This window comes from Elephas maximus, chromosome 1, assembly GCF_024166365.1.
Source record: "Elephas maximus indicus isolate mEleMax1 chromosome 1, mEleMax1 primary haplotype, whole genome shotgun sequence".
In the NCBI taxonomy this organism is placed as follows: Eukaryota; Metazoa; Chordata; class Mammalia; order Proboscidea; family Elephantidae; genus Elephas; species Elephas maximus.
Genome location: NC_064819.1, coordinates 82303839 through 82316506, shown reverse-complemented (window position 1 = coordinate 82316506; position 12668 = coordinate 82303839). Strand labels below are relative to the sequence as shown.

General features: G+C 40.2%; 1 non-coding gene across 1 annotated transcript; it reads left to right on the top strand.

The window, feature by feature from the left end:
- The first annotated feature begins 2795 nt into the window (after positions 1-2795).
- On the top strand, positions 2796-2870 carry TRNAK-UUU (transfer RNA lysine (anticodon UUU)). The gene has a single exon. It is a non-coding gene; the product is annotated as a tRNA-Lys (tRNA).
- The last annotated feature ends 9798 nt before the right edge of the window (positions 2871-12668 follow it).

The following is a 12668-nucleotide window of genomic DNA, read 5'->3' as shown; positions in this document are numbered from 1 at the left end:
TATAGTATATAGTATAGCATGTAGTGTACCTTTCTATGCATAAACATTTCCAGATACACTAAAACTTCTTAAACATAGTAATACTGTAATAATAATGTTTTGATGCACAAGGCAAAGTAATGCCTGTTTGTTATTGTGAATCGTATGTACCTTAAATATTTAATATAATAGGATTTATAGGGTTTGGTTTGTACCTAATTCATAATCTTGGGACTGCCTGTAATCCTGAATAGTTTATCTTCTCTCTTATAAATTTTATTTTGGTTCTTACTTGTCCTTGTGAAGCCTTACCACCGTACTGAAGAATGGAAAAAACATTTATATCAACTCTCTTGTCCTTTCTTGCACAGATAACCTCTTCTCTAGTTCAGCAAAACTGGACTGAGGCTTAGCAGGTGCAGGGAAAGTAGCTAAACTTGACAATTATGAGCAGAAAGATATTAAAAGGTAATATGATAAACACTAATGATCCTCCAACATAAAGACTTAAGGGTCATATATGCTACAGGCTGAATTTCAGTGGCTCCAAAGCTTGGGACTAGCCTGAGAACATTTTAAAAATGTGGATTCCTGGGATCACTGCTCAGCTTCTGATTTACTGAAATACGATGCGGGCATAAATCTATATAATTTAGAATTGTCCCCAGGTGATACTTATCAGTGGTTAAGCACTTAGCATTTCAAACTCACCAGCCACTCCATGGGAGAAAAATGTGGCAGTCGACTTCTGTGCAGCTCTACTGTGTCCTATAGGGTCACCGTGAGTCAGAATGCACTGGACCGCAACAGGTTTAACCTTTGTGGAATCAACACAACCTCAATGGCAAAGGGTTTAGTTTGAGTTTTTGGTTTGTTTATTGATCTGTGACAGGAGACACTTAACTCAAACTCCACCCCTCCCCTCCTGCAACAACTCTGCACCCAGACATTGGAACTCAATTTAAGAAGCTTCCACTTCTTGCCCAACAATAAACAGGAGACCAAGTAGGGACTGGAAACTTCAGGCTTCTGATCTGGAATCAGAGACCTATCCCTCAGGCCACATGACCAACACGCCAAAGAAGTAGTCCAAACCTGAAAGTGAAAGAGTTGCTAGGAAGCATTCAGTTTCCGTTTTCAAATTTTTAACTTTGCAATTGGAGGAAAATTTAACAACATTAGAAAAAGGAATCAAGCATCACCTGAAAGCTCTGAAAATAATTACTTACAATTAATAAACTGTGAGATTGTGACAGGATCAGAAGTGACATACTTGTTTGAGGACTCACTGGTATAAGTCACGATCATAATGATGTGCTTCAGTGGAGAAACATGAGCCAAGAGCTAAAATCTGCAAGGAAGGGATGCAGATGACAGCAAGAGAGGGAGAACCATAGGATGGTATGTTCAGACCTTTTCAGTCTCAAAGATGAGAAGGTGTTCCTCCAGGGAGAAAGGTTTGAAAGCTCAGACAAGAGCTCCCCTTGTCAGAAATGCCAGCTTTTAACATTAGAAAAATATTTTATTATAATCCATTCATAAAATATCTTTTGACAACTTGGTCCTCTACCAAAAGGTAGAAGAATCACCTGATATGCTGATGGGCCAGGGTTGTGGGTCCCAAACGTCTCTGGGAGAGTGGTCCTGATCTCTGAGGTGCAGTTTGGTGACTTCCAAGCTACTTCAAGTAGGGAAAAGAGAGCCAAAATACCTTGGAAGGCTTCTTGATTTATTGAAAGTCTAACCCCCCTAGATATTCTGCTTAAAAGTTTTTTCTAGCTCCCTTGCAGATTGACATACAAGCCAATCCAAGGTGAGTTTGTGTGACCCACCCCCAACTATGCTTTATATATTCATAGGGTACGAGAGATGAGAAAATCACAAATTCCTAAAGTAACTACAAATTCTCTCAGTTTTCACATGGTTTTGGTTTCTTGGAAGTGCTGAATTATTTGGAAGAAATAAACAATAGTCTTTGCCATATCGCAAGCTGTCTTTCCTCCCCATACCAACCCTAGGTAGATTAGTCTTTCCTTCACCCCAAAACTTCCTCTTTTGTTCCTGGTTTCCCTGTAGAGTATTTTTTCCAGGTTTAGGTCAAAACTCACAACTGTCTTAGATTGTATTATGGATGAATGTCCTAATGTACACTAATTTATGAAGATAATTATCCTTTTCCTTTGGGTGTGAGCAGCAAATAATGAATAAAGACACGGAGAAGGAAGAGAAGAAGGAGAAGGAAGAGGACGAGGATTAGAAAGAAAATGAAAAGCAGGAGTGACTTACTCATGGCAGACAGGTTGCATTATTAAGAAATGCAAGCATAGAGATGCAGAAGATTAAACCCAGGTTTCTTTGCTTGCCCACCATTTCGGAATGTGCTAGTGGGTCTTCAAGTTCTATTTCCTTCAACTCTTTTCTCCTCTGCCTCCCAAGGCTGCAAAAAGTTGTACAAGACAGTGCAGAGAGACAGGAAGAGTAGCGTGAGTGTTTCTTCAAGAAAAATAGGTGCAGGTGGGGAAATAAGAAATGAAGGGATAAAATCACAACACTTGGCAAGAAATGAAGTAGTCTGGGTCTAGCCCTGTGGTCTGAAACCTGGCAGTGCTTTATCGAGAGATCAGTCTCTGGTTCTGAAACTCTAAAGAGATACAAGGCAAAGAGAGGAAAAGGGAAATGTTACCAGGGATTATAACATCTCTTTCAAACAAAATCTTCTTGGCAGTGAAGAGAATTCAAGGAGAATATTTGAGGCCATGACCTACAAATAATTGGCAATATAAATGAACCTAAATTAAGCACTCAGGAAACAGACAGCCCATGGATAGTTTAGCTAGTAGAGCATCAGACTTTTAATCTGAGGGTCCAGGGTTCAAGTCCCTGTTCAGGCAGTCTTTCATTTGACTCTAATTAGTTCTCTTACAAGCCCTCCTTCTTCACTCCTCTCTTCCTGCTCTTTGCTCTACAGGAGTCTGAAGAGAGCCAGAACAGGGAAAGAAATCATAGCACTCTGCCCAGTCATGGTCTGTTTTGTCACATTCTAGCCAATAAGACAAATGTTGCAGTAATGCAGAGGAAAAAGACAAAAAGTAGAGATAGCAAGGAGAAAGATAGTCAGGATTTTGGAATATTTTGCATTTGGGGAACTAGAAAAGATGCAGTGCCTTTCACTGAGCACAGAAAGAGGTTTGTATAGTTTTGCTTGTACATTGGTAGACACTTTGTTTACTTTTTGCTTTATGGGATGTTTAGATGATGAATTTGCCAGCCCTAAGAGACAGTCTTGTTTAGTTGTTTTCTTAACACTGGAATACACAAGTCTGAAACTGTATAGACTGCTGACCTGGAGGTTTGAATTGTGTGTGTGTGTGTGTGTGGTTTTCAGAGGAAAGGCCTGTCTGCCAATTGAATGGGATGGGGGCAATGTCAATCAAAACTTATGAATTCTAAAAGTAAAGCAAAAGAAAAAAGATCTTGAAAGCAGTGAGAGAAATGGCACCTTTCCTATATGGGAAAGAACAACTTGAGTGACAGTGAATATCTCATTAGAAACCATGGAGGAAATAATTAAGAGGCAGATTTTTCAAGTGCTGAAAGAGGAGTATTATGAATTCTGGAAAAAAAATTTTTTTGGAATGAAGGAGAAATCAAGACATTCTTAGACAAAGGAAAGCTAAGAGAATTTGCCACCAACAGAACTTATAGATGGCTGGGAGACAATAGCCAATGTCCAATCACATAAAGAAACAGACCATGATAACTTCAACAAGCTCCCAAAAATGGTGGTAGAGGTCTGAAGATTGGAATTGATTGGGATAGATACAAGGGAGGTTCTGAGAGCTGAAAAATTCTTTATCTTGGTCTGCATGTTGCATATATGAGATGTACAAATGTAATAACTCATTAAGCTGAACAATTAAGTTGTATGCATCTTACTCTTTGTGAACGAAGTCTCAATTTAAACAAAAAGAAGAAGGAAGGATTTCCTTGGATGTCCTCTCACCTACAATACGTCCTATCTCTTCATTACTGCTGTTCAAATTGTAGTCTGCAGATTGATGCCTTCTAAGAACTGTGTTTTGCCTGTCCGTGAGCATTAGAAATTTTGTATCAATTTGACTGTGCTGAGACATTGGACCACTCCTATTAAGTGAAGTAAAGCAATTTCAGGAATTGGGTGAATGGAACGTGGTGCTGGCCACTAATCATCAAGCACTAGAACTGTGTTGCCACTTACAATATTGTAAGATTGATTGGACACTAGAACCCAAGCGAATACACAAATCTGAGGAAATATTATTTACTTGTATGTATTATTTTAAAATGATATTAATCTTAATCAAGCTTGGTTTCTATATTTATAATTAAACATTATTAGCTAAAATAAATAAAAACACAAACCAGTTGATTGCAGATAAATGATGACCCCATGTGTGTCAGACTACAATTGTGCTCCATAGGGTTTTCAAAGGCTGATTTGTTCAGATGTAGATGGTCTAGGCTTTCTTCCCAGGGCTTCTGGGTGGATTCCAACATCCAACTCTTTGGCTATAAGGCCAACATGTTAACCATTTGCACCGTTCGGGCACTCCATTAGCTAAACATGGAGGTAAAATTAATACTATTTATTTGTAACTCTAATTTACATGTGTGAATCAAGGCTAAGAAGGCCTGAGGAGCCAGACAACAAGTGGTGTATGTGCGAGACAGTTGTGGTCCGAAAACAGGCCTCGGGCGTGACTGAAAATAAAGAAGGAACCCTGTCTTTGGTGACAGCTCTTCTTTCAGAATCAGCTTCTCTGAAATGACTGAGGAAATCGCAGCAGCTGAAGACCATCTGCAAAGTGAATTTTAATGAAACCCCTTCATGTGTCTGGACAGGGTCTCAAACTTAGTTTCTGATGAGCAAAGGAGTTGAGGCTTTCTGCATTAACTACATTTTGATGTGACAGTCATTTTGGATGTAAGTATTTAAAATATGTCCTCTGAAAATATTTTAGATTCTTGTACAAATTCTTTCTTCCTAGCATGAAGTCCAATTCTTCTTCGTTTAGAGGAAAAAAATTCATCTACATTCCATTTCTCCCAGCTCTACAGTTGGCCTGAATGAGTGTGGACCTATGCTGAGGAGATATTACACTAGGTCTATTAGGTGAGGGAAGAAATTATCAAGTGATATGGTAAAGATATCAACTACATGTGAATCTCAATACAGAGATTAAAATGAGTTTGTATGGCACTAAGAGTGCACTAAACTACTGTGTAAACGTTGTTCTGGAGTACACAGGAGGGAAGAGGGAGGATAGAGGCGCATCAGCTGAGAGACAGAGGAAAGAGGTGGGATGGGGTGAAATGAAAGAAAGAGAAAAATGAGAGAGAGGAAGAGGGCAAGGAAAAGAGAAGGAGGCTTGTTCCAGAAGAGGATTCAGTTCATTTTCCCAAAGACTGCCTTGCTTTTGAGAGTGATTCACTGTCCTTTCCCTCCCAGGGTAGACATGCTGAGCACTGTGGACAGGGCACACCAGGTTGAATTTTTGTTTGCAATTCAGGCATTGTTGATATTGTGGCTTCAGCGGGAACTGCAGCGATTTCTTGATTTCAGTGGGTGGGTGTGGTGGGAGCATTGTTGAGAGAAGAAGCGGGATGGGCACTCAGTTCTGAGATTAAGCACCACTGCAATTGGGGAAGTTTATGAGGTTTTGCTTAAAATGAAAATAATACAAAAGAAAGTTTCCCTTTGTTTGCTCTACATATTTCTAAGTCTTAAATGAAGCTTATTGAAACCCAACAATTTCCTAAGGTAATTCTATCTGACCTCTCTACTCTTCACATCCTGCTCTTAGCTCAAAAGGAGTCTAACGAGGGGACTGTGATGAAAGAAAGTCAGAAACTCTGTGCAATCTGTAATAACTACATTCTCACTCATCTTTTCCTCAGTCCTAGTATAGGCTCAGAGGCAATGTAGGTTAGTCCTTCCCAAGCCAAGTAGGTGACCTCAAAATTGGCTTAGAGATGTCCTGTGACAGACTGATAGAAGGTGGATAGTTACAGGTTTTAGAGAGAAAAGGAAAGGGAGTAATGCATTATAAAAGACCTCCAGGTCATTTGGCTTTTCACCTCTGCTACCATAATTGATAGCCCCTTCCTACAGAGAAACTAGCCATGTCCTTCCTTCAAGCCTTTGGCAGCAAGGTCCCTCTAAAAGATTTTCTCCTATTTAGGTCAAAACACAAAAACCTTTTAGTTCATATTCTGGATTGTATGATCAAATCTACATTGATTCATCAAGATTGTTACTTTTATTCTCAGGGTCAATAATTGAAAATATGTATAGGGAAATGTAGAATCATTCCACAAGGAAGTGGCAACTGTCCTGAAATAATGTAGCCCTTACCCGAGGTCTTTGGGTTAATGTGTCTGTGTTCTCCTCTTTTGGCCCATGGTGTTTAGGATTTGTGCTTCGTTTCTTCATTGGTAGTCTCTTCAGGAGGTAAGATTCTCCCATCCACCCAGAGACTGAGTTCAGGACAGCTGGACAAAGACATTTCTATGCTCTTCCATGGCTTCTTTCTGCTCAATATCCATGTCTCGATATCCATGTCCACGAATGAGAGGTCAACAAGACTTGGCAGTGAGTCTTTGCCTTCTCAGCATAAACCTGGGTTAAACATCTACTTATGAACATTTTAGAACATGCCAGAAAAGGGGATGAGACAAAGAAAAGGATCTCTTCTTTGGTACGAATGAATTCTTCTTTTCCTGATGTTATTTGAGAATCCTGTGTTCTCCATTCTGCAGAAGGTACATCAATTTTTCCCAAGCACTAGAGCAGATTTTTCTTCTTTCAGATTCTCTAGCCTCTTACACTCAGGTTTCCACCAAGCCCTACAAAATGGGTGTGTAGACGGTGGCCCATATACCAGTGATTGCTTAGAGTGTTTGGAGAGAACATGTGGATAATAGATGACCACAACTAACTTTAAGTGAGTACCATTGTCTCCACAAGTTAGTTAAGAAAGAAGCATTAAGGCCAAAGCAACTCAAGAAAGACATAAGGTTCTAGAGGCGGGGCCAAGATGGCAGAATAGATTGACACTTCCTGCGAGCCCTCTTACAACAAAGACCCGAAAAAACAAGTGAAACAAGTATATTTTTGACAAGCTCTGAGCTCTGAAAATCAAAGGCAAAATTAGAAAAGAAGCTGAGTGGCAGGGGGAGGAAGAGACGGTCCAGAAACAGAGAAGCGTTATTGGATCTGAATTCCCAGGAACCCTCAGGCACCACTCCCAGGAGCAGCTGTGGCAGGATGGTACTAGTGTCATGCCCCAGTTTCCTCAGGGAAAAGCAAACACAATGTAGCCTACTCACACCTCCGGAACCAGAGAAGAACGGCGCTTTTGGCAAAAGCTAAGCACATGCATATATTTTACCGTGCCCCCCACTCCCAAGCCAGCTTCAGCGGCTCTTGGTTTCTCTGGGCCTGAGATAGGCCCAGTTGAGTGCCTAAAGCCATCCTCCTGACGTTGGAGAGGGAATAAATTTGCAGTTGGGGGAAAAGATAATTTGCCAGCTCAACTAAGCTGGGGAGGTCAGGACAGAAGTGGCTCCTTTCCAGTCATAAAGAGTCCATGGACTTTGAGTACCTTTCCCCCCTACCTGGACCTGTGTGGGCCTATTTTGGGAGAATAGGCCCTTGTTGGCAGGCTACAACTGTTTCAGCTGTGCAGTGGAGAGGTGGGTGTTTGATGTTTGACACTGCTTTGCCTATTAAACTGGGTCCTCACCTACCCACATCAGGGGCCTAAGGACTGGTGGCTCCATTCAGGTCACCCAGCCACCCACGACGGGGTCCAAGGATAACTGGTACCTCCCAATTCCTACAACCAAAAACATTGGGTGCCCATGTTCCATCTGCAGAACACACCCACCCGTACACGCTAGGGAACAGGGACATGCTTTCCTCAGAAACACTTGGGGGACCATTCTCAGCCCTCTGCCTTGTTCAGAGCATGACCCCTTGCTGCAAGCAGATACCAGTACGTACGCCAATCACCCCTGCCCCTCTAAGTCTTTAGGACAGAGCCTCTACCAAGCACTTGATGACCAGCTACTTGGGCACCTGAGCTGAACACATACAAGAAAATAAACAGACTCCTAGGCTAACATACCTGATAACAGCTCTAGCCATCTGGTGACAGGACCTCAGAGCTTCAAAGGTGAAAATAATCAAGCTAGTTCACTCAAGAAACCCATCTGGGCATGTCAAAACAGAACAAAGCAAGAAGCTAGGATACAGCAAGCAAACATAAAACAAACTAATATAATAACTTATAGATGGCTTGGAGAAAACAGTCAATGTCAAATCACATAAAGGAACAGGCCATGATCACTTCAACAAGCTCCCAAAACGATTAATAAAGGGATCTTCTAGATGAAAGTGACTTCCTGGGATTACCATATGCAGAATACAGAAGATTAATATACAGAACCCTTCAAGACATAAGGAAGGAAATCAAGCAATACACACAACAAGCCAAGGCACACAGATAAAGTAATTGCAGAAATTAAAAAGGTTATTCAGGAACATAATGAAAAATTTCAAAAGATTTTAATAATAAAATCCATAGATAGATTGCAATCAGGAATTCAGAAGATTAACAATAAAATTACAGAATTTGATAATTCAATAGAAATTCAGAGGAGTAGAATTGAGCAAGTGGAAGGCAGAATTAGTGAACTTGAAGGAAAAGCACATGGCACCAATACATTTGAAGAAAAATCAGATAAAAGAATTTGAAAAAATGAAGAAAATTTAAAAATTATGTGGGACTCTGTAGAGAGGAATGACCCACAAGTGATTAGAGTACCAGAACAGGGAGGGATAACAGAAAATATGGAGAGAATTGTTGAAGATTTGTTGGCAGAAAACTTCCCTGATATCATGAAAGACGAGAAGACATCTATCCAAGATACTCATCAAACACCACATACGATAGATTTTAAAAGAAAGTCACCAAGACATATTATAATCAAACCTGCCAAAACCAAAGATAAAAAGAGGCATTTAAGAGCAGCCAGGGTTAAAAGAAAAGCTACCTACAAAGGAAAGTCGATAATAATAAGCTCGGACTACTTGGCAGAAACCATACAGGCAAGAAAGCAATGGGATGACTTATACAAAGAATTGAAGGAAAAAAAATTGCCAGCTAAGAATCATCTATCCAGCAAAACTATGTCTCAAATATGAAGGTGAAATTAGGACATTTCCGGATAAACAGAAGTTTAGAGAATTTGTAATAACCAATCCAAAGCTACAAGAATTATTAAAGGGAGTTCTTTGGTTAGAAAATCAATAATATCAGGAATCAACCCAAGACTAGAACACTGGACAGAGCAATCAGCTATCAACATAGACAGGGAAATCACAAAAATAAATCAAAATAAAAAGTGCTCAAAACAGGGAAACAGCGATGTTATTATGCAAAAGAAGACAACATTAAACAATACAAAGGGACAAAGAAATGTAGTCATAGATCTTTCATATGGAGAGGAAGACAAGGCGATATATAGAAATAAGTTAGGCTTAAATTTAGAAAAATAGCGGTAAGTATTAAGGTAACCAGAAAGGAGACAAACGGTCCTACACATCAAAGCAAAATAAAAGAAAAAAATAGAGACTCAGCAGTACTCAACAGTAACAACAGTTAACAGTAACAAATAAGAGGAAGAGACAATATATAAAGTGCAAAAAATTAAGTGGGAAAAAGAAACTGTCTCCAACATGAAAAGACATCAAAATGATGGCCCTAAATTCATACCTATAAATAATTACGCTGAATGTAAATGGACTAAATGCATCAATAAAGAGAAAGAAAGTGGAAGAATGGATAAAAAACATGATCCATCTATATGATATGTTCATACAATGGAATACTATACATCAGTAAAGAACAGTGATGAATCTGTGAAACACTTTGTACCATGGAGAAATCTGGAAGGCATTATGCTGAGTGAAATTAGTGAGTTGCAAAAGGACAAATATTGTGTAAGACCACTACTATAAGAACTCGAGAAATAGTTTAAACAGAGAAGAAAATATTTTTTGATGGTTATGGGGGGGGAGGGAGGGACACAGGTATTCACTAATTAGATGGTAGATAAGAATTATTTTAGGTGAAGGGAAAGACAGCACACAGTACAGGAGAGGTCAGCACAACTGGACTAAACTAGGCAAAGAAGTTTTCTGAATACACTGAATGTTTCGAAGGCCAGTGTAGCAGGGTCAAGGGTTTGGGGACCATAGTTTCTTGGGGAGATCTAAGTCAATTGGCCTAATAAAAGCTAATAAAAAAACATTCTGCATCCCACCTTGGTGAGTGGTGTCTGGGGTCTTAAAGGCTAAAAAGTGGCCATCTAAGATGCATCAGTTGGGCTCAACTCACCCGGAGCAAAGGAGGATGAAGAACACCAAAAACACAAGGTAATTATGAGCCCAAGAGACAGATAGGGCCACATAAACCAGAGACTACATCAGCCTGAGACCAGAAGAACTAGATGGTGGCCGGCTACAAACGATGTCTCCCCTGACAGGGAACACAACAGAGAAGCCCTGAGGGAGCAGGAGAGCAGTGGGATGCAGACTCCACATTCTCATAAAAAGACTAGACTTACTGGTCTGACTGAGACTAGAAACACCCCGGTGGTCATGGTCCCCAAACCTTCTGTTAGCCCAAGACAGGAACCATCCGAAAGCCAACTCTTCAGACAGAGATTGGACTGGACAATGGGATAGAAAATGATACTGGTGAAGAATGCAGTTCTTGGATCAAGTAGACACATGAGATTATACTGGCATCTCCTATGTGGAGGGGAGTCGAGAGGGCAGAAGTGGTCAAATGCTGGCCGAATGGACACGAAAAGAGAGTGGAGGAAAGGAGTGTGCTGTCTCATTAGGTGGAGAGCAATTAGGAGTATATAGCAAGGTGTATATAAATTTTTGTATGAGAGACTGACTTGATTTGTAAACTTGCACTTAAAGCACAATTAAAAAACAAGAAGAAGTAAGGTTCTGAGAGTAAGATCTTTGGCCTGAGTTGTGAGGATAAAAATGAGAGTAGGGATTGAACCCAAAGCTTCGTGCATGCTAAGCACAGTGCTCCACCACTGAACTATGCCCCCAGCTAGGCCCCCATCTGAGAGGAATCTTCATGAATATTCTCAGAGTCTCTGAAGATTAAGTCAAGATAAAATCACTTTAAGTTCAATTCCACTATTTCCAGACTCCCTACACTGCACACTCCCAGACGCAGACACACCCAGAGAAGGTAATCTTAGTACTAGAAAGAACAATACTGTTCCTAGTCAATGCTCTTCCACCAGATTACCCGGAGCCTGCTTCCATTCTATCACCTGGATGAATCACAAGTTACAACATTCTCTTGGAACTTGTCTGAATTGACTTTTTGTATTCTTTTGACTCTTGCGAACATATTAATGTGTTACAGAGGCAAATAAGTCAATAAAACTAACTCAAGTGTTTGTGAAAATTCTGTAAAATTAAATACAAATAGAAACAAATAAAGCTAACGTATTTTGAAAGAATAACATCCACATAGGAGGAAAAAGAGAGAATAGATTCAAGTAAATGTTTTCCATAGTGCTTTGTCCTCACTGTAAGACAAAAAGAATGACAAGCAAATATTAAACTCTGCATATCAGCTCTTTGACTTTGCTAACCAAAAGGTTGGCAGTTTGAATCCACCAGGTGCTCCTTGGAAATCTTATGGGGCAGTTCTACTCTGTCCTATAGGGTAGCTATTAGTCAGAATGGACTCCACGGCAATGGTTAGGGTAATGGTTGTAGCAATTCTGATATTATTTCTTGTGAATTTTTGGCTTGAGAAAATGAGTACACATATTGAGGTTGTTGGTAACCAGCGCTCTCACTGTGGGAGATAGAAGGAAAAGAAGAAATTGGAAGGGAGGAAGGAAAGAAATCCCCTGTTGGTGCTGAATGGGCATTCCTCCGTTGCCATCAAATCGATTCTAACTCTTGGATGGAGACCCCATGTGTACAGAGTAGAACTCCTCCATAAGGTTTCTTTGGCTCTAATCTGTGGTTAAGCGCTGGACTGCTAACCAAAATGTTGGCCAGTTCAAACCAACCAGCAGCTATTTGGGAGAAAGAAGGCAGTCAGTGGGTTCTGGGAAAGATTACAGCTGTGAGTGGAAATTGGCTCCATCACAATTGTTTTGAGTTTTTGGTTTAATCTTTAAGGATGACCAGGGGCACAATTACACTTGACTGCTAACCTAAAGATTGTTGGTTCCAGTGGAAGAAAAGGCAGGCCGTCTGCTTCATTTAAGATTACAGCCAACACATGGGGTCACTCCGTGGGATCAACATGAGTCAGAATCGCCTGGATAGCAACCAACAACAATTTTTAAGGAAGCAGATCACCAGGCTTAGATGGTGCTGCTGTGTAAATTCCAATTGCCAACCTTTCGGTTACCGTTAGGTTACCGGGCACAAGATATTTGTACCAGCCAGAAACATTTCTTATATAATGTAGTGATTCTTTTTCTACAGGATTTTAAAACATTTCTTCTGGTTAAAAATATGTCTTTCCCTACGCACATAATACTAATATCAGAACAGAAATGAAAGTCATAAGCGCAACAGCATGTAG